Here is a 22,423-nt window from a genome sequence, read left to right on the forward strand (position 1 = left end):
TAATTCAGAACACCCTCTTCCATTATTTCACTCCTTCTACTTCCATCGAGATAAAAACTTTCAGCCTTTTCTACGCTCAGGTTAGCCAAGGTTCAACTGCACTTCCTGTGTATCCTCCATTGTCCACGTTCTCTCCTTTCAACATAGATATGAATCACTTACAAGCCATCTCCTTTGTCCTTGTTAAATATTTCATGCCGGAGGTAGAGCGGTCATTATTTCCACTTTAATAAGCTGTGATCCTTCTCACGTGGCTTAAAATGCATTGATGGCAGAGGTTGCCCAGGCGATGAATATCAAACCTGCGGACCCTGGGTTTTGCTTTAATGGGGTCTTGAGGGGGAGGCTGGTTCTCTGGCCTCCTGCTCAGTGAGTGAGAAGGAGACACTTCAAAAAGGAGAATCACCTGTCTGTCAGATGGAAAAAGAAGCTTCCTCAGGCGAGTAAAACGCAGCTTTGTATGCTCAGTAAAAGCATCAGGACACTCTGAAGGTAAAGAGACGGACTGATAGATGTAGATGGATGGATGGATGAGTTCTCCTGCATCAACATGGCAGCCAGCACCTTGTTGTAAACAGGTATTGGGTGCAATGCAGCAGGACACTTGACTCACCAGCTAATCCTGAGCAGTGTCTGGCACCTACATGTATAGACTCTGGGAAGCGGAGTGCAGTGTCTGAAGCCAAAGGGAGGGTACATCATTTATTTTAGGAAACAGTTGAGTGGGGGTTGTTTGCCATTTTAGCTCAGAGATGAGCATTTTGGTTACAACTCAACAAATACAATTCAACTAAAGTCCAAGGCTTCACCAGAGACCTTACACATATGGAAAACATTAGTTTGTATACAATGCTCAGAGACCTGTGCATGTGACCATGATTATAATGGCTTTAATTATTTCCACAGCTCAAGGCTTCCTGGAAATATGGTCCTATCAAGATTAACCACATATGCATGGTCCTTGGATGGGACGTTATATCTTATTAAAGTCAAATCAACTGCCCAACTACCAGAGGCAAATGTCTTGTGCCTAAGTAAAAGTAGAAATACAAAAGTAACATCAAAAATACCTCAAGTACTAAAAAACGAATGATCCACATTTGCCCATTTAAGAAAAATACATGTATATGTTTGTATTATAATGAATCAATACATTCACGTATTTATGACAGCTGGCAAAGGTGGAACATGTTATAATAACTTTGTGAATTTACTCCAGAAGTAACTAAAGTCTTATTTAAGTGTTGTTATATTTAACAGTAAGTAAGTAAAGGTAATAAATAAATGTAGTGGAGTATAAGTAGACATTTCACCTCTGAATTGTAGTGGGGTAGAAGTGCAAAGTAGTAAAAAAAATTTAAAACTCAAGTAAAGAAACATTTCTTTAAACATTTTTTAAAAAACAGTACTTCAGTAAAATACTTTACACCACGGAGAGCTATAGTTGACTGGAAAAAAGTATAACATATATATCTGTATGAACAATGTATGGCTAATGTAAAATGTCACATTTGAAGGGAAAATTGTCCGGATTTGTGAATGGTAAATGGACTGCATTACTGTAGCCCTTTTCCAGTATTTAAGACCACTCAAAGCACTTTTGCATATATATACAGTAAGTCAGCATTCACCCTTTCACACACACCTACTGATGGTCATTTAAGTATATTTTGATGCTAATACTTTTGTACTTACTTTAATAAATTGCACTGTGGTATTCATTCTTTTCCTCTAAAATGTGTCGGGACTTCATCCACCGCTGTCTGCAACTCTACCGTTCTGGCTCCCATCAACATCGTCTGCAGCTGTTTTCACTAAAAACCTCTGATAAACTCACTGTTCACTACAGACAGAAGGTTATCTGTTGAACATTGAGGAACATTTAGCAGCTGAAGCGCCAGATATTTCCCTCAGGAGCTGCTAACCGAAAAGAGCTTAAAAGGTGAGTGACATTAGGACTGACATCTGAAGGTGGACATCAAACGCAGGGCTAAGAAACATATGGAGTTTTTAAGCCATTGTGTCTTCCCTCAGTGAATGATGTTGGCATGCTTCTGTTGGTATGCGCTCATTTCTCATTGGAATTCATTGAAAAAATATGATGGTGCTCAGAAAAAGCCAAGTGGACCCAAAAAATGTACGCCATATAGTCAGCACACTAATCATTGAAAAAAGGAAAAGCGTGAAATGTACAAAAAGAGTTAGCAGAGAAAGTTGTGGTTTCCTCACATTCTAAACACCTGAGACTGAGAGGTGCAAACTAGCTTTAAGAGTCACATCCTTCTGCCTGTGAACAAATGAAAGAGGTGCAGGAGGAAGTAGTTACTAGAAGGTGGTGTTGAACAGTATGATGCTCCACTGCCAGTTTAAATACAAGGGCTTGGACTTTTTCAAGTGATGGATCAAAACTGACAAATCCAAGAATCCGCAGCTTTGAAGATCACAAGCTAAGGAAACCCTGTCTCTGCCTTAGATGTTATTACTATAAACATTGATTACAAAGTGTGTTCTGCTCCAAAAAAATCACTTATTCCGACCCTTAAATCACTTCCTGCATTTTAATGACTGCTTAAAACTCTTTTGTGCTAAATAGTGTAATTTGTGTTGTTGCACTTAAAAACAATTGCTACTTCCTTTCAAACTAGCCAACACGTACCATCATGTATCACATATTACATATTGCTTTGACCTCAGCATATCTAATTAGAAGTTTAAACCACAGTCAGACTGCAGCCACAAACACTTGTCGTATATTCTCGTCATACAGTTTACTGAAAGTAACGTGACCCTGTGCACCCGGCTTTGTGCAAATAAGCGCAGAATTGTAATTTGCTCTGTGCATTGTATTTCAATATGGCATGATAACCACTTGGGATCTTCTTTTAATTACCTGAAAACATATGTTGTTACACAGGCTCTGGGAAGATAGTGTGCCATCATTGCCTGTGTGTCTGCCTCTTTGTGTGTGTGTGTGTGTGTGTGTGTGTGTGTGTGTGTGTGTGCGTGCGTGCGTGCGTGCGTGCGTGCGTGCGTGCGTGCGTTGGAGGGCGTGGTTGTGTGTGTGCCCATGTGATTGTGTACGCATCAGTGTGCATTGTGTGTTTTTGTGTGTAGATAAGGGGCCTCGGCATTCTCTTTTGGCTTACGGCAAATTTCTGTTTACCATGTACTCGTTATTGTTCTGGGCCACAAGTCGCACTGGGGGATTTTGCCTCCTTGTAAATGAATCCTCTGTTATTACCAGTTTACATCTGTAACTCCCTGAAAAATGGAATCTGACTGGGGGATCCAAAAAAAAGGTGAGAGAAAGTTGCAAGACTATTTATAAAAACCGTGAAGAATGAAATCCAGATGTGGATGTCTGCTGTGTGTAATGTCTGTAGCGCACTGCATCCTAAATGAAATGCTCATATCATTAGATTTGATACATTTGGTCCTATTTTTAATTCATGAACCACTTTGAGCGAGATTATCTGCAGACCAGCAGCCAGGCACAGAGTAATTGGGGACCTGTGTAAACCTTTTTTTCCTGTTGAACATTGAAGAGCTCACAGGTGTTGTTGGTCTGTACGGCAAATCTGCCCGAGAAATACATGAATGTCAGACCGGAGGAAAGTGCTCCATTATTCAAGCTGAAATTGCATTGCTCACCTTGATGCCTTTCCCTCTCTGCTCCCAAGGTAGCTGCTGAGTTGTCGCTCCTGATGGCCTCTTAAATGCCTCACTGTCAGGACCGGCTTCTTTAATGAACAGTGCTGCGCCTGCTGCTTTCACACTGGTCACAGGTGTACGGCTTTTCAAGGCCGGGCGCCCCTTTGTTTATTTATTGCTCGTAGGCGGTGAATGCCCAACAGTCCCCTCAGTGTCCAGATGTCAACATGCAACAGGAAGGGGGGAGAAACAATATTTGATCATGATATGATTCTGTTGTCTCTTTCTTCTTAGTTTGTCTACAGGAAAAAAAACAAGACTATCTTCTCTTTAAACTCTGTTTGTTTACTCAGTCTCGTATGGGGGAATTATTATTCTGGTGAGGCAACAAGGTTTATCTCAACAGCTGGTTTGGCAAGACCTTTTGGGAGGCCTGCCCCTCAGTCTGGTCATCTTTTCTGATTTTACACGTCAGGCTCATTCATCCATTAGCAGGCCAGTGTCCACTTGTGTTTCTCCCTGGCTGGTAAATTAGGCCGCTGCAGGCTCCCTCCTAAGATGATGCATTATGCCTTCTACTCGGGGAGCAGCGAGGAAGAGGGAGGGGTTGCAGACTGCGAAGAACAAAAAGAGAGTTGTTTTAAATTGTTGCCAGTGGAGTGCCTGAGGTAGGAAGGCTTCATGGCGGCTGTGGCACATTGCCTTCTTCTGCGACTGCTACAGAGAGCGTGACAGCGCTGCAAAGCCCACCGGGAGTTATTTATTGTGCCGTACAACACTTTAGTGCGTCTGTAATTTTCCTTTTTAGAAGCTAGAATAATATTAGTGTAGGAAAGATCAGCATCTTAATTGCCAGTACTTCATTTTGCCAATTCACCAGCAGCTCATGTGAAGCATGTAGTATGTACAGTGCGGTGGGTAAACAGACACAAATGCCCTCCTTTTTTTCTCCCCCCAGACTTCTCTCTTTTCCTTTCTCTCCTCTCTGTCTCACCAGTGTGACTGCCAAGAAAGACTCCTCTGCTCTGTTGTACAATGTAGAATGTGATTGAGCTTTCACATCCACTTTCACTCTCCCAGTAAGTCTGCAACGCTTATAGCCTCCGAGTGCATTCACAGCTACGATGCTACGGCAGAGAAGTGAACAGCACTATGGAAAAACTCTGTTCATCTGTCCTTTGGTAACATATTGCAGATCAGAAATGTTTTAAAACGAGTAAAACTCTAATCTTGAAAATGGGTATGTCAGAGTGCTCGGCTAAATATCTGTCAGCAATTAAAAGGTTGCATTGACTTTTTGGCGGGTTTGCCCCATTAGTCACCTTGCTACATATGCGAAGAGAGAAGCTGCATCTAAATCACCCCTTTAGGTCTGATGCTCAGTCGCACACTTCATGATAAAAACCTTAGCTGATTAGTCTTTTTTATGTGAGAAAATGAAGACTTGCTCGAAAAGTTGGAATGTTAGCTAATTATAATGACATGCATCCGGACCGGCAAGGCTTATTAGGGCTGCTTTATTGGTGAAATAAACATGAAGAATCAGCAATAATACTTTTAAAAGGAGATCTTTCATCCAGTGAAACTTCAAGTGTTTACTCCAGAAATGAGAAAAGTAAGCCAGACAGCTTAGTTTTTAGAGCAGTAATGAACATCATTAATGATTAGGTATTCATTCCAGATGTTGTCAATCCATACTAATCCATATGAATCCATCACCATAAACCAGAAGAATCCATTCAGTGGAGAGCAGATCCTGCCATGAGTTTCTTGGCCGGGACTCCAGACAAACTTTTTCCACCACCATCCTTAAAAACCATAACCGACCCAAAGTAAATATGCTTTATTATAACTTTTAATGATTTATGTTAAGAGCTTTGTGACAGCCAACGCTTTAACCGAATTGTGAATAATAACACTGCTGAGTTCTGCATTGCATTGAGTTATTGGTAATGTTGGTTTTACGTGTGCTTTTCCCGCTACGACTAGTCAAAAATATCTTATTCATTTAGGAAAAGGGACAAACTAGAGTGGGGAAATAATAGACTTTAAATATCCAGGCTAGCTGGATCTATATGCAAAGCAAACCAAGATGTACAAGTACAATCATTGCCTGTCAAGAAAGGAGAAAATGTTGAAACTCATTAAGCATACACGTCAGTCAAATCCAAAGTATGAATAATAATGTCTATGAATTAACTGATTAGTTAACAAAGAGCATACAATACATTGAAACAGGGCTGAGATGTAGAGGGCAGTAATCAAGTGGTGAAGGAGAGTGAATGTGTGTGGGAAGTGGATGTGTGGATGTGTGGGAAGAGCGTTTCCCCGAGGGCCAAAGGCTGGAGCTTTCATAGTGACCGCCGGCCTCTGTGCTACAAGCAGAGGTGGGAGAAGTACTCAGATCTTATACTTGAGTAATAGTAGAAGTAGCAGAGTGTAGGATTACTGTGTTACATGTAAAAGTACAAAAGTATCAGCATCAAAATATACTTAAAATACTCAAAGTAAAAGTAGTCATTATGCCACATATAATATGTGGTTATGTTTTTCTGAAGGTCAACTTGTCCAAGGAGCCACTTAAGTACAGTGTAGGGTGTTTTTCATACTGTGAGGTGAATGTGTAGATATCTGGCACTCAACACCACGTGTATGATTGATGGCAGCTGCTACTCTGCTGCTGTGACTCATTTCCCAAGAAAATGTACTTCAGTTTGTCATCTGACGGTGATAAAGCTTGTCAAGATCTTTTCCTGGGTGTTCTTGGTGGCAGCGGGGCTGACCCACTGACCTGCATGAGCAGCTACAGCGTGGACAGATGAAATGGAAACGTCCAAATCATATGTAATTCGAGGAGGAGGAGGATGGTCTTTTACATTTCTACTGCTACTCCCCCATCAGTAGGCAGGGAAGCGTCGTTTTGGAAACACAGCTTTCTTCTAAGCATTTACACGAGGCGCCACAGACTCCTTAAAGTACAGAGTGTCCTCTGGGCTTTTGTCTCTTGCTGAGATAATATGGGGCTCATTAGCTGTCTGGCAGGAACAAATAATAGCCTGGGCGAAATGTTGCAGGGTTTAATTAACAACATTGCTGTCATAAACTACATATTAATATCAAAATGAATTCCTGCTGAGAAACAGATTTGACCCTGTCCATCAAGACTGGAGTGTAAACATCCTAACACTTATACACTTATACAGTGCATCTTTACATGTTTACACTTCCAAACGTGCATAACATTAATCACTGGATAATAAACTGTAAGTAATTTAAATAGTGTTAGGAATAAACCCTAATGTATATCTGTATTTTATTATATAATAATACATGCAACACATTTCAGATATTTATAACTCAAGGTGCAGGTACAGTAGCTAGAGGTGGTAATTGAAATGTCCGGTACATTATGAAATTGCAAAGAGCATGAATTCATTAATAATTGAAAGAATGTTTTATATCTTAATTAGACCTCTGAGCGTACCTTTCGTATGGCCGCCTCCTTGTGCGACAGAGAGAAAGGTAGTGCTTTATTCTCTCAAAGAAAGTGTGATAATCATCCAGGCAGGGATTTGCTTTCAGAATGATATAATGAGAACCTATACGAACATATGACAGGGTGAGATCTGACCTTATCATGTTTGTATAGAGACATGTGATTAAGGAAATGTTTTTAGACACATACAGTAATTATTATGGTTATTAATAATTCATGAACTCTAATAGTTGCAAAAACCACTCGAATCTCTAATGAAATAGTCAATGAGTGTGAGTTTCGAACACTTGTGTTAACGGAATTGACATTAGCTAATAATTCTATGTTGATAGAAAGAGAGGAAAAAGGCTGTTCATTAATTGTATTCTAAGAGAAAAAATCATATTGGCTACTGCTTTCATTTTCTACCCCAGAAAAATATACTGCAAAGAATTAATTTGCTATTTCAAAGTGCTCAATTTGCAAGTATTTCATTAGTGGCTGACCATGATGTAACATAGGTTTCATTACAACTACAAAAACTGAAAAACCAAGTCACATAATGACACTCTTCCTTTTCTAATAGCATGAGACAATGTGAGGCTGTAACGACAGACCCAGAGCATTGGGAGCATAATGGGTTGTGTTCTCCCATTGGGCCTTCAAAGTATTTTTCAGTGTTATTAAAAAGAAGGGGCAGAGCAGTACTGACATGCAACCCACACAGGGGCCATGGCAACAGACCAAGAGCTTCTCATCAGTACCAATAGACCCAGTGTTATAGCCCAGTGTCTCTGCATAGGGCTATCACTCCCTCCTTTATTGTGTCTTCAAGGCAGAGGCATGGTGTAAACAATGTTTGAACAATTATGAGCCTGTATGTCTCCCAGAAGCTCTGTAAGGGATTGTTCCAACGGTCTACCTTGTTACAGGCATCGCAGGCTTGTGTTATATGTGTTCAGGCACAGATGAAGTAATGCCTGGGATATCAGCTTTGTTATGATAAAAGAAGAGTCGATGGCGCTCTTGTTGTAGTGATTTCGACTTTGATCATCCCGACTAAACCGTAGACGTCTGCAGAAGCTGCCGTTATTGGTGTTTGCAGCAGACACAGTATCTTGGCATTTTTGCAGTAAGCTGAATGGAGACCGGCTTTTATTGCTTTCCACGCACAATTTTTTAATGCATAAGTTGGCACTCAGATAAATGCACTACAGGCACTGCTGATAAATAACAAGGCGACTATCTATTGTCATCTGTTGGTGTATTGCCAGTGAATTTAAATGTGTCACATCCCCAATATTGAGTGAACCTGAACAAATGGGAAAAAAATGTGCCCTTCTGAGTTAAGTTCTCCCATCATTGACTTTTAACATAATGCTACTTGGACTTTAAGTTTCTTTCTTTAGTCACTTGAAAGACTTTCCAGTTGCTGTTAATGCGGTTCATCTGGCCAAAAGTATTGCCTTGCGTCTAAATTATCCAAATTGCAGCATTACAGCTCTCACAAGCTGTTTCTTAAATGCCACTTAGCTGCTGGATCCCAGAATGTGCTCTTGTTGATTTATTAGGAGGTGGCTGGAAACCAGCAGAGCGACAAAGAGACGTTTCCACGATAGAGGTCGTTCACCTTGTGACTGTCTGCCCCACACGTCAGAAGCCTGCAGTCTCTGCTCGCAGCCTTTGGTCGTCTGAAGTCTGTTTCAGATTGTGAAACAAAAATAAGCCACAGGATTCATTCAGTACTCCTGACAAGCAGCAGATTGTTCCTCAGCTCTGCAGAGCGGTTACCAGGCAGGCAAGGCACAAAGGGAGGCTGCAGCACGGTGCCATACAATGACAGGAGGAAGAAAGAAATGGTACAACAGAGTCAAAGTACAGGCCTTTGTGTCGTTTAACTTCAATTCATTTTTTACTACTGGTTGATGATACTGTGGAAGTTGTATCTATTTCATGTTGGCTTACGGTATTAAAAGGGATGTTACGTCATTTGTCATGTCCTAAGAAAGTTGTTTTAACACCATCCTTAAAGGCCTTGTGAAGTCTCTCTGTTCTCCGTACTGTTGGCAGGTGAAGATAAAAAGTATATATTTACTTGGAGGTCCCTTTTTTCTCTGAGTTTTCGAGGTAAAGAGAAAAAAGCAGCTATTTCCTCTTTCTAGTTTGTCTGGGGTTTAGCTGAAACGTGTTAAGCAGAAGTTAGACACATCTTTGACAGGGAACAACATGTTGAAAGAAGATCAAACTTTGGTAAATTTATCTCAGCAACATTTCATTAAATGCTCAGGCTAATATCACATTTGCATGCACACACAAGAATCTGTCTAGAAAAACCTCTGAGGCATATTTATAAGATTGTGTGTTATGGATTTTGTCCTGAAAATAAAGATAAAAAGGTAAGAATGTAAGAATGTACTTTTTAAGCAAACAGTCTGGGGAAATGTCATATTCCCCAGACTGTTGTATAAAGAATATACAGCCCTTTGTTATTTTCACTTTGATTTTTATTGAGATCATAGAAACAAACAACAATGTGTCCCAGTCCCTGAGTTTGTCTCACAATAGTGTGTTGACCAAAAGTACTAAACAGCTCCGAAAGTTCCCCGTGCACAGTCCCTCCTGAACGCAGCTCTATTATGGGCACAATAGCACGTATCAAGGTGATTTATTGCCAGAGAAAGCTCAAGTTGTTTAAAATGGCTGGTGTGATTAGTCATATGTGCTTCAGAGCTGAAAAAGGGTGCACAGTGCTCCTGTAAATTAACAACAGCTGCAGACTGTAGTCGACCACAGCAAGGTGGTCAAACGTGGTAAGCGGCAGAGTCGCCGGGGGACAAGGAGAGAAAGTGGGTCATTACATCCCTTTCAGGTATGAGTAGGTTGACAGAAGAGAAAAGGTAGGCTATGTTGAAGATTCACAGGCTCTGTGATGAATGGATTTCAGCAAGGAAAATAAAACAGGAGAAGTATGATAGTCTGTGAGTTCTGCCAAAATTCCACTTGAGTTACTGCACAAATATGCTCCATATATTCCCAGCAGCCCTCAGATATATCCACGCTCCATTATTCCTGACAGAAAGGTGCTCCTGGAAGAACCTATTTGGTAACTGTTTTTCTCTTTTTAAAGAAGTATTATTTCCTCTCCTCTCCACTTTTCAAGCCAATAAAGAGATCCACAGAAACAATTACTTAACGGTTGCTGTCTCCACATTGAATCAACAGAGGAAAGCCAAGAAAAATATTTTATGTTATTCATAGGCTTTTTACAGAAAACAGATGGCAGTCAGATTAAAAGACTGGTCCCCTTCTAATGTCTCTGTGTTACGTGTTGGAGCTAGTGCTAGGAGGTGATTAGCTTAGCATAAAGACTCAAAGCAGCGGCAACAGCTAGCCTGGCTCTCTGCACAATTAGGCAAATACATCTCATATAGTATCTGATTGATTCGATCCTGACACAGACTTAAATGTTAAGAAAAATGTGTTGTGATGTATGTAGTTGCTGTAGCTTTTCTAGATGGCTTAGAACAGTTTATCCAGGCAAGCGGATCCAGTTTGTTTTGTTCCCCAGAGACTATTAGTACCTATAGCTGTATAGTTTAGAGAATATTAAAGATTCAGGACAAAACTGACACAAAAGTTAGACTCGGAGAAAAAAGTCACAATAACAAATCTGCATTCAACATCAGCACCACGGACAGTGCTTATATGATTCATCAACACAGCACAGCTATAGATTTCTATTTTGAAAATCTTACTCAGATATATGATCAATGAATCATTCAGACTAGAATAGACTAGGCAACTAAAAAAACACTGCCCCATCTCTGCTACTAGGGGATAACAGATATAAGGAGAAGCTTTTTGGTAATTTCCTAACAAACTCCCGCATTAAATCGCTTCAGAAATTATCCATAACCCGCCTTTACAACTCAGATTTGATACTTTTACAATAAATAAACTAGATATAACATGTTTTTTTGTGAGGTAAAGGAGTTGATAGTGGTTAAAGAAAGAGACTAGGTTAGCTGTGTCCTGCTCCTTTCAGTCTCTATGCTAAGCTAAGCTAACAACCCAGTCTCACGGCATTTCGTGTTATAGTCACGAAATTAATTTAATATATTGAGTCGTGTTCAACAACACGATTTTCGCATTTTTTTTGTGTCACACAGAACGATTTTTAAAGCAATGTATTTCTATTGGTAGTATGTTTTTGTCCGGTCGGGTCTTGGAATACCAGAAGCTGTGTGGTTCATAAAAACATGTTCTTACTCAATATCTAACCCTAAACCTAATCCCTTTTATTTTAAATTGTATAATATCTGAGTTTTTTTTGCCGTCCGCGAGGAAAATAAATGGGGCAAAGGTCCTCAGAATACTGAAATCTGTATTTTTTGTCATCTTTTTTTCCTTCTAATTTGTTATTATTTACATTGCTTTTAAAATCGTTCTGTGTGACATGAAAAAAAGGGCGAAATCGTGTTGGTGAACACAAATTAATAGACGAAATGCCGTGAGACTGTGTTGAAGCTAACAGTCTCCTAGCTAAAATATTATAAGAAGATTGATGCTCATATTTGTTGTCATATTTGAGGATCAATCCTCTTATTCATCCGTTATCAAGGAAGCAACAAAGTGTGAGCCTTTTCTCAAACTGTTTTGATGTTCCTTTCAAACATCTTTAAAAAACGGAATTTCTATATATCTTGCGGTACTAGCCGTCTGCGCTACCCGACACCGATCTGATACCAATCTGATTAAGGGCAGAGACTCAAACCCATTACTGTGTGAAGCTCAAGCATTTCCACCTCCACTATCCCCCACATAAACAGCTTTTTTCGTGGTGGTTGTCGATAAACTTAGAGTAATATAGTTTTCCAGTCTGCTGCACATTAAAGGAAAAAACCCACTCTCGGATACTCTTACACTGTTAAGCATCATCAGTTAGTGACGTTTATTGCACTTCAGGAGTGTTAGATGTGATGAAATGTCATAATTCACTCTTTCGTAAATGCACTCTTTAAACCTATGGCTGCAATTGTGTGGTAATTGAACAACAGTGCAAACTGGTAGACGTAGAAAGAAGCTTTTGCTCTTTTCTCTGGAGAAACTGTCTCAAAATGTGACTCTTACCACTGATGTTTCAGTGTTTAAACTGCATTGCTGCTCTGTGAGAAATATCTGAGAGCGGCATCTTAACATCTATACTGTGTTTGGAATGATCTGCTAAAAGGAGAAAAATACACTGTATTACTACACTATTTAAAATTGGCTCAGAAGGGAGGTATATTGCTGCCAGCTGTTTGTTTTAGCAGTGTTAATGTGATTTAGGAGGACAGCTCCATTAAGCTTTTGCAATTTGACACATTCTAGCTTATTCTTTGAAAGGCTAATGACCTTAGCATTTTCCTTAACCGGCCTTTGGCATTGGCAGCTGTAAAACATTTTAACATCAAATTGATGCTTAAAGTAATTGCTTGGGTGAATTCCCAAAAGCACTTTAACCCTTCACGGCAATCTAGTTTTAGATTTCCATTTAATGCTCCATACTCCACATACCCACATAATGATTTCTGAGTAACTTCCAAAACATTTAAGATACCACAGAAATGCAAGAGTGAAGCTAAGGTGCAACAACATGATTCAATTCATCAAAATACAGTTTCATTATGTGTCATGCCATGTGGAGGCTTCAGGGGACTTTTGTGCTTTTCAGTTTGTCGGAGCTATTGAAAGAACTTCCTGCAGTTAAGCAGAGGGCAACGTTTCTTAATTGCTTGGATGCGCAAAGGCTCGACTAGTCCTCTCATTAGAGACGGGGCCCAGGCATACAGCTTCCAAACTAAAGTTAAAACTGCATGTTTTGCTTTTATATTTAGAAGATTCCTCTGCCAAGAAAGCCTGGTGTGGTTATTGATCTACATGGAAGCATATTTTAACTAAGTAAAAATATAAATTAACAGAGAATACAATTTAATTTAACACTTTCTGTGACACTCAGGGGTTTCACTAAACTAACTGGTGTGTTTCTAATAGCAACCATGACTTCACACAAGTTCTCTAAAGTAAAATAATCGAGCTGTATTAAAGAGGTGGGGGCGTTTCTTAAGCCTCTTGTTGGCAACAGGCATTTTTATGCCCATAGAACTTTCAGACATTCACCGTCGATATAAACTGTAATGTCCACTGAGTGGCAGCCCTATTCAGCATAACGTTAAAAAAACACAAGAATCAGGTCTAAAATGGGAAAGAGCTATTGTGCGATTGACTGCATCATTACCAGATCAACAGGAATTCAAAGCTATCTTTATATAACCTGCTGAAAGCTAAAGAAAAGAGAAATATATGTGGGGTTTTTTCACTGATGGAAGCGATATATCATAGGGATTTAAACATGTCATACAGAGGTGGTCGGGGTCAAGGTAGAAGCTGCAGGGTAAACAATAAACAACAGAGAGCAAGCACAAAGATGGTAAAGTTAATTACGTTTTAGTAGGAAGGAAAATGTATGAGAAGGGAAACGGCAAATGTCTAGCACACTTTGTAATGTTTCAATAAACATTGTGGAAAATCGTTCTGCTATTTTGTGCGAGTAAAATTGCATTTTGGTTGTTTATGTAAACATTTTCAGGCTTCAATGATTGTTATTATACATTCAGTACATATTCAAAAGCATAAATTGACAAGTAGTGTCATCATATACTGTAAATGGATAACGTACAGCCACATACTGTATTTCCAGTATTTGCAACATGTTGCATGGTGTTTCTGTTTGCAGTCAGGTTGTTCAGTGAGATTGATTTTGTGCACTGGCAGAGGCTCATTTTACCCTGTACCAACTAAGTTGATGAGGAATTAGTGACTGACCAGTATTTTCCAAATTGAATTTTCTGAGCTGGCGCCTGTCCAGAACCAGCTGCCTGTATTCAGCAGCCATCGTCAAACAGCAGCCTGCATGTGTTTGGCAACCGGAGAGCAGTCCTACTTCATTTATCCAAATTCTCCAGGCCTTGGTAGTTGACAGGCTTGATAATCAGTGTCCACAAACATAATCCCTGAGGTCTCGAGACACCACACTATCAAATCCCCCTCTCTATCTCTTCCTCTCAGATTCTCTATATAAAAAAATCTGTTAAAAAATCACCTTGCCAGGGAAACACATCCACAAATATGCATACCATACAGTACAGTGTCTGACAAGGTATATTGAGAACATGTGTTGAAATGTGTGAAGGCCATCTGCACTGCTGCTCCTGGGTGGGAAATCTATACCAGCTGTAATTATTCCCCTTGTGGATCCTCATTTTCGAGTAATATCTCCATAGAAACCTGCTCCTACTCTCACCTCTGCCTAATGTATAACGTTTCCAACAATTCCCCACACAGGTTTGTTTTCATTTACAGTAATTTTCTTGTGCTTCTGGCGAAACTTCATAATGTGTGTGTGTGTGTGTGTCTTTAATTGTCATTATCCTAGAAGAAGATGAATTGTTCCGGCAGAAGCTGTGTTCGCTTTTATTCATAAAGGTTACACCTCTGCAGTGGCAATATGAAAAGTATCTAACAAAGATGTTCCATTTTACCCTAAAAAAACAACCATGCCAACTAGAGTGCAACCGGAGTATTTGGGAGTCATTAGTTGTTGTTATGTGACGGCGCATGTGAATATACTTGTGCTCAGAAAAATGCATGCTGGTTGAGGACAATGAGAGACAAGGGAAACACAGAAGACAGCTTCCTCTGCAACACTGGTGCGAACGCTGATTCTCCATGCCTTGCTGATTTGAGTTTGAGCACTCCAATGATTTCTTTTAAACCTGCATAGGACACAAACCTCATTAAAAAAAAGTGTGTTTTATTCTCATTTTTGGGTCGATTCACAAAAAAGACACTTTACACTGTAGCTGGAATTAATTGCTGAAAATATTTGATGATAATAAAACTTCACATGTGTAAATCCTGGAGAATAAAGGCTTCACCAGCCTGACATTACAAAAACAACAATGCAACATTTGGTGTGCTACAGCAGAGAGAATCTACAGTTGCAAGAACAAGTATGTGAACCCTTTGGATTCTCCACACATAGCGTTGTGTGTTCCTTCCAAACAACTCAACTTTGGTTTCATCTGTCCACAGAATATGTTGCCAGTAGTGCTGTGGAACATCCAGGTGCTCTTTTGCAAACTTCAAACGTGCAGCAATGTCTTTTCTGGACAGCAGTGGCTTCCTCCGTGGTGTCCTCCCATGAACTCCATTCTTGTTCAGTGTTTTACGTATCGTAGATTCGTCAACAGAGATGTTGGCATGTGCCAGAGATTTCTTTAAGTCTCTAGCTGACACTCTAGGATTCTTCTTCACCTCATTGAGCATTCTGCGCTGTGCTCTTGCAGTCATCTTTACAGGACGGCCACTCCTAGGGAGAGTAGCAACAGTGCTGAACTTTCTCCATTTATAGACAATGTGTCTTACCGTGGACTGATGAACATCAAGGCTTTTCTTTTGTAACCCTTTCCAGCTTTATGCAAGTCAACAATTCTTAATCGTAGGTCTTCTGAGAGCTCTTTTGTGCGAGGCATGGTTCACATCTGGCAATGCTTCTTAAGAATAGCAAATTCAAACTGGTGTGTATTTTTTATAGGGCAGGGCAGCTTCAACCAACACCTCCAATCTCGTCTCATTGATTGGACTCCAGGTTGGCTGACTCCTGACTCCAATTAGCTCTTGAAGAAATCTTTAGCCTAGGGGTTCACATACTTTTTCCACCCTGCACTGTGAATGTTTACATGGTGTGTTCAATAAAAACATGAAAACATATAATTGTTTGTGTGGTATTAGTTTAAGCAGACTGTGTTTGTCTATTGTTGTGACTTAGATGAAGATCAGAACACATTTTATGACCAATTTATGCAGAAATCCAGGCAATTCCAAAGGGTTCACATACTTTTTCTTGCAACTGTAGAGACGTCAAACTGTGTGACTCACCCCCCCCGACTATCTGCAATTTCATTGTCAGCGCAACTCTCCTGTAAAAGAACACTTTAGGAAATGTCAGCTTCCTCCGATCAATTGAAATGTTTACTGCTCTCGAGCCACATGTGATCTAACGGGACAACACACCACTAATAATTCAAAACAAAGCCTCTAATAAGCCATCAGGCAGAATCTCTTGAGAAACGGACTATTAAGCTAAATCTTAAGCACAGGCACACTCGGTCACTCACAGTATGCGTGAATTATGTAAAATATATCTATTTGTATTGTCTGAAGAAATTACAGACTCGACTTCACAGCAGAAATGTTGACTTTGAAAAGCTTATTTGCTATAATAATTGTTCAGGTTCAAGTATGTCGTAACAGTTTGAAAGTGAGTCAGCATGCAGTATAACGCTGAGGAATTTAAAACAGAAGAAGCTAAATGGACATTAGCCTTCAATCATTGTATTTTGAATCCTTTGCTTTTCCTACTGCAACATGTCAAGATGTCTTCTATCTGGACATTAGCAGGTATATTTTGATTTTTTTAAATCAATGGCTCAACAGAATTGACTCAAGTGTAAATAAATCAGCAGTTTTCACTCAACAGTTATAGTTATAATGCTAACCAATGCTAATAGTCTCAGTCTGGAGGCTGGTAGTGGTCAGAGCTTCAGCTACTGTAGCAACAATTAACATGCAATCTTCTACAAACAGTGAAGCAGGTTTATTTTTATAATGAAGGTAACTCTGTGCTTAAGATGGAAAGATAGTGTGTTCAGTCAAATGTTAATGAGGTCACTGATCATCACTTTAAACTAAGACCTTGATCTCCCCCTAATCTTAACCAAGTGCTGTGGTTGCCTTCTAACAGATTAAATATATATACAGTGAATATTGTACTGAATGCTTTGTCAGTGAATTACAGTTTCAACATTTTGGGACTTGGCAGAAACAACGATTAAATGTTGTTGTCATCGTTTAAACAGTGATTAGGAATTTATGTTTTTTGTATCACAAATCACAAGCAGTATACATTTTAGGATGTATTCATTTTCTTGATTTATATGAAATTAACTAAATACGGTATAATATGAGAATTATTTTTAACACGTTATCAAAATAATTTGAAGCCACGCGTCTCTACTCTAGGCGTTTTGAAACCAGCGAGGATTTAAAAAAGGACTGAAGCTGAAAGGACACGCTGTTCTAAGCTGCTGTCCAGCTCGATCTATCACAGGCCTGCCGATGGCTCCCAGGGGGCCCATGCACTGTGCAGCCCTCGCACTCCCCCCACCACCACCTTCCTCCCTCCCAGCCCTCCGCCTCCCCCCCCCCCATCACCTCCCCCGCCGTGAGTGACAGGCATCCAGTTCCGCCTGACTGGAGCCTCTATCTCCTCACCCTCAAGGACAACTAAGAGGACATATTGTCATCAAGTCATCTCTCACATTCCCACGGCCGCCTCCTCAATAGATGCACATATGGACACACTGTCTCTCTCTCCACACACACACACACACACACTACCAACTGCGACCCACTCACCTGAAACAACATCTACGTGACCTTTGCTTAATGTCCTCGGGTGTCTTGCCAAAACCTGCTCACACAAACAACCCCCCGTGCCTGCCGCTTCTCATTGGCTGTGAGTCTGTGTTTGAAAGCATCTAGGTGGAGGTTGTTAGGAACCACTTCAGACAGAAACCTCCAACAGAGGAAATAAACAAGGCATTGTCTGTGCAGATCGCCTCACACTTCTGAGCTTTAATGTTTTCCGAGCTGTGGAGATCTGAATTCTTCATCTCGTAATGTACCACAGTGTGGGGCGGCGTGTGATGTGAGAAAGGACCAGCTGTTCCAGAGGGATATCGGACAGATTTTCAAATAAATAACAACACTTGGTTTGCAGAAGTGTTTCCTAGCAATCAATGTGTATTCCAGTAAGATTGTTTGCTGTGTAACCTTTAAGTGCTCGGATACACTGTTCAGTTTTGTACAACAACATCTTTGTACATCAATGTATTGTTGTGTCTGCTTTGCTCTCGGATAACCAGCAGTTATGCTGTTATTCCTGAAAAGTGTTTTTGCACTCCGACATAATCTTAGAAGATGCTTTGCTGTGGGGAAAACAAAGTGTTGCTTATAGCTGCAGTAAGACCTTCACATGTTGACAAGAAACTTAAGACATTTTGAGAATATTGAATCCCAAAAGAAATCTTAAAATGGGATTTCAGAGCTGTGGAGTCTTTTGATGAAAAGCCAGAAAAATAACATAAAAGAGTTTCTTCTCAAATCAATATTTTAGAAGACAAGCTAAGTTTCAAATGTAGTACTATCTTATAAAGGAGTTTGTGGAATAGATATAAAATATATCCTATTCACATACTGTATGTTTCACTGCATGTAGTCAAGTCTGTAACAATCACAATTTATGGTATTTTCACATTAAAAATGAAATAAATAACAAGGCCAAATATAATTATTAATTGACTTCCAGCTCACGTCGGCTCTATGGATATTTTTTTGCATTTTGCAGTTCATCGTTTTGGTTTAACAGCCTCCAACTTTACAACTCCAAGCTGATTTTAGAAACAATAGCTCTAAACCCAGCTGAGAAAACAGAACAGCTGACGCCAGTAACTAGCTGGTGAAACTTATTAGACATCAAGCGGCTAAAGAGTCAGATATTTCATGTGACGTTTGTGGAGAAACGTGAATATTTGACTAACAATCATTAGGTGTTTAAAAAAAATCATGCACATTTCAAATAAATATGTTTCCATATCTGCAACATGCCTAAAATGTTTCCTAAAACCTTTCCCAGCAACTATATAACGGGCAGTAATGATCATGCTGGGCTTATAGATCGTTGCAATGCCCCCATGAGGCCAAAACATATTTTGTTAGAATATTAGCAGTACATTTCAGAATCGAAAACAAGAGTCTTAACTGATAAAAGGAAACCTTTAATTTAAACAAGTTTTGGCAAAAACTGACTTCAAATGATCTAGCTCCATCAAATGTTGTGTTATCTTTGGTTATATACATCAAGAACGCAAAATAGAATATACATAAATAATGATTTTAGGAAATAAATCCAATCTTTAGCAGGTGCGATGTTTTAAAGTGTAATGACTGGTAAGGCACAACATATGCAGATTGTTTATTATTTATGTAGATAAAACTCAAGACCACTACTTTAGTGATTTCCACAGCATGATCCAGTCTGTGAATGGAGTTTGCTTTGTGCTCATAGAAATCAGGAAAGTGCAGCTGTGAACAAATTACTAAGCTTAACTTCCAATCTTATCCAATCATGTATAAAGTGCAACCATACATTTGTTACAAACTTAACTGTAAACCATTTCTCTTTAAGTGGTAAATTCCTTGACGTAAGTGTCTCTAATTGAGCCGATTTGTGTACTTTTATTCAGGATCTTCTGGTCAGACTTCATGCATGGTGTGTTTTCAAATACATTCTTGCCCACTGCAGCTTAAATGTCAGAGCAGTTTCAGAGTTTCAACTGTATTGTTAATGAAGTTGCAATATATCGGCCTTGCAAAGTCTTAATACAGAGAGTGTAGCTTCTCCTTTGTGCTGGCCTTTGTATTTGCCTGTTCAGTGTCATTTGGAAAGCTAATTTACTTTCACACTATTATTTTTTAGGTTTAGGCCAAGTGACAGTTTCTGTGAATTGCTATTTAGAGAAGGTACAAGATAAGTACATTTTGTGAAACTAGCCCTATTTAAACATAAACTTGGGATGCAAATAATGAGTCAGCACAAAAACAAATTTATAACAATCATCATTATTACAGCGAGGCAAAGTGTTGTGTTTGTTTTTAAATCTTCCCCTTATTGCAGCATAAATCACGCCGCAAGCTTCCCAATGTACTGAAGCTCCTATAAGTATCGCAGGAGGCCAAACACGGGCTATTCATTTCTATTTTCAGAATGCCAATTATGGTGCACAGCAGCAGCTTTGGATATTGAACCAGCTGAAGTCAAACTGTTGTAATACATTATTATCTATTTCAACCTGGTGCAGTGGGGAGATTCTCACCGTTGGATTTTCATCAAAAGTGATAGCCTGCTGAAAATGTAATTCACTGTTTTAGTATAAATCAATAAGTCTCCAGAATCTATTCCCCCATTCTACCTTTATGTTAATATAAAAGAAATGCTCAAATAGAACTTGAATTCACCACACAGACTTTCAGACTGTTTAATAGCCCCAATTTGATCCATAACTGCTCAATTGACACTTACATTTCAAGCCCATCTTAATTTGGCTTCTCCTGACGATTTTAAGTTCTACCTCTCTTTGGAGCCAAGGCTACTCCGACCCGTGTTAATGGAGATTTATAGGCTTGTGCCATTCTAACAGTGGTCTTCTATTAAGAATTATATCCCATTTGAACATTATTACTCTGTTCTCCGACTACAAAGAAGAAAAGTAATTTCTGTATGTGCTGCAGTGTATTCAAAGGTCTTGGATACTGCGTATAAGCAAGAAAAGACAAAAGAACATGTGGAAAAGTGTAAAGCTAATTATGTGTTAGAGCGTTAGAGTACATTCAGATGTTTCTGATGAGGGACATAAATCCTGATGGACTCCCATCCGAGTGTATTCATTAATCATGCGTCTCATTGGCGAGGCTCTGATTTGCCACTGAGACAGATGAAGATGAACTCAGCAATATATTTCTCATCATAACACAACCCTCACATAAATATTAATAGCATATTTTCAGCTGGTGGGCATGAATCATTTTTCAGACAGGGAATTTTAAGAACCATCCATGCATGTCCAAGAACAGTACATAAGCAAGCAGTCGAGATAAACAACACCGCTTCAAGGCAACAGTGAAGAGAAGAAACTGTAAAGGATTCCAAAGGTCTCTATTTTACTTACTTGAGGCTCCTTCAATCAATACATTATTCTATTTAACTCTACAGCTTGTCAACACAAATATTTTAATTGCACAAGTGACTGATGTGAGTTTCTGAATGCAGCAGTTTGGATGTCAGTTAGATCTTGTATTAGAGAAACAATATTTCCAAGTTACCCTGTCAACACTGGAGTGGCTGTGATATTTCCGATGATGGATGTTGCTTTTATAATTGGCTATTATGGTGGGTTAAAGGAAATATCCAGCCTTCAATACTTCAAAGCTGGTATAATCAATATTTGAGATGACTATTTGTGGTGTTAAGAGGGCTTTCATAGGGACAAACAGAAAAATAACAAACCAACTCGGCAGTAACCGCAGCCCTGCAGACCTTTTAGCACCTTCAGCTCAATGTTTTGGTTCTAGAGGACATTATGCTCATTTCAAGGTTGACATTTCTATTGTGTGCCTCTACTGAGAAATGTTTAGATGCTTTACTGTTCAAAAAGCTCTTTATTTTTTCTCATACTGCCTGTGCTGCAGCACCTCTTTTCACCCTCTGTCTGAAACCAGAGCCCAGTCTGCTCTGATTGGTTAGCTGGCCGGCTCGGTTGTGATTATTCAACCTCTAAGAGATGTCCCGCCCCTTAGCCTATCACGTACAATGTGTTGGAGCGCTAGCCAATGGAAAATGCGAATGTTACATAGTGACGTCACTATGATCCGGAAGTAAAAATGGAGGCGTTTCAGGGAACTTTGGTATTTAAGCCTTTGCAGACCATTGACGTGCACACTAACGGCCCGTCCACACGGCAGCGTTCGTTGAAGCTTCAACGCTTCTGCCCATTCACTTTGAATGGGGTGACGTCACGCTTTGCCGAACTGCATTGTGGGAGCATTGCTTCGCGTTGCTCGCTTCAAAAGTTGAGCAATGTTCAACTTTTGAAGCTTCGGCGGAATCGTCAGCCAATCAAATCATATACCAGTAAGCTCTAGCCAATCAAACCGCGTGCTTGTGTGTCCGGGGCGGGAGATTCATGTGATTGGTTGTTGGTCGAGTTTCAGACAAGCTCACCGGCAAGCTTCAACGCATGCCGCCGTGTGGACGCTGCCTAAAGCTTTTTATACTTCCGATAAACTCACGCATACAAGTACCAAGCAGACGGACAAAAAGGAAATGACTGCAAATTGCTGTATTTGGTCCCCTTGAATGTGTCTTAAAGTCTTTGTAAATTGATAGTTCATCCAACCATGGAAACGGCTGTTAAAACCAGAGCCATTTAAATCTAAAAACAAGCGTGAATCGCTTAACTGCAACCATGAAGACACAACACAAACCTTCACACCCACACATTTGACCTTCATGCCAAATGTCAGCCTCCTAGGCCGAATTTGTTAGCTGCCAAAGGGTGGGAACATTTTTTGTGTTTC

At 39.8% G+C, this 22,423-nt stretch overlaps 1 protein-coding gene across 1 annotated transcript in view; it reads left to right on the forward strand.

The window, feature by feature from the left end:
- tnmd (tenomodulin) overlaps positions 1-22,423 on the forward strand; it is a 47,503-nt gene that overhangs the window by 3,928 nt on the left and 21,152 nt on the right. The window lies entirely within an intron of this gene.

Source organism: Gymnodraco acuticeps, unplaced genomic scaffold (assembly GCF_902827175.1).
Source record: "Gymnodraco acuticeps unplaced genomic scaffold, fGymAcu1.1, whole genome shotgun sequence".
In the NCBI taxonomy this organism is placed as follows: domain Eukaryota; kingdom Metazoa; phylum Chordata; class Actinopteri; order Perciformes; family Bathydraconidae; genus Gymnodraco; species Gymnodraco acuticeps.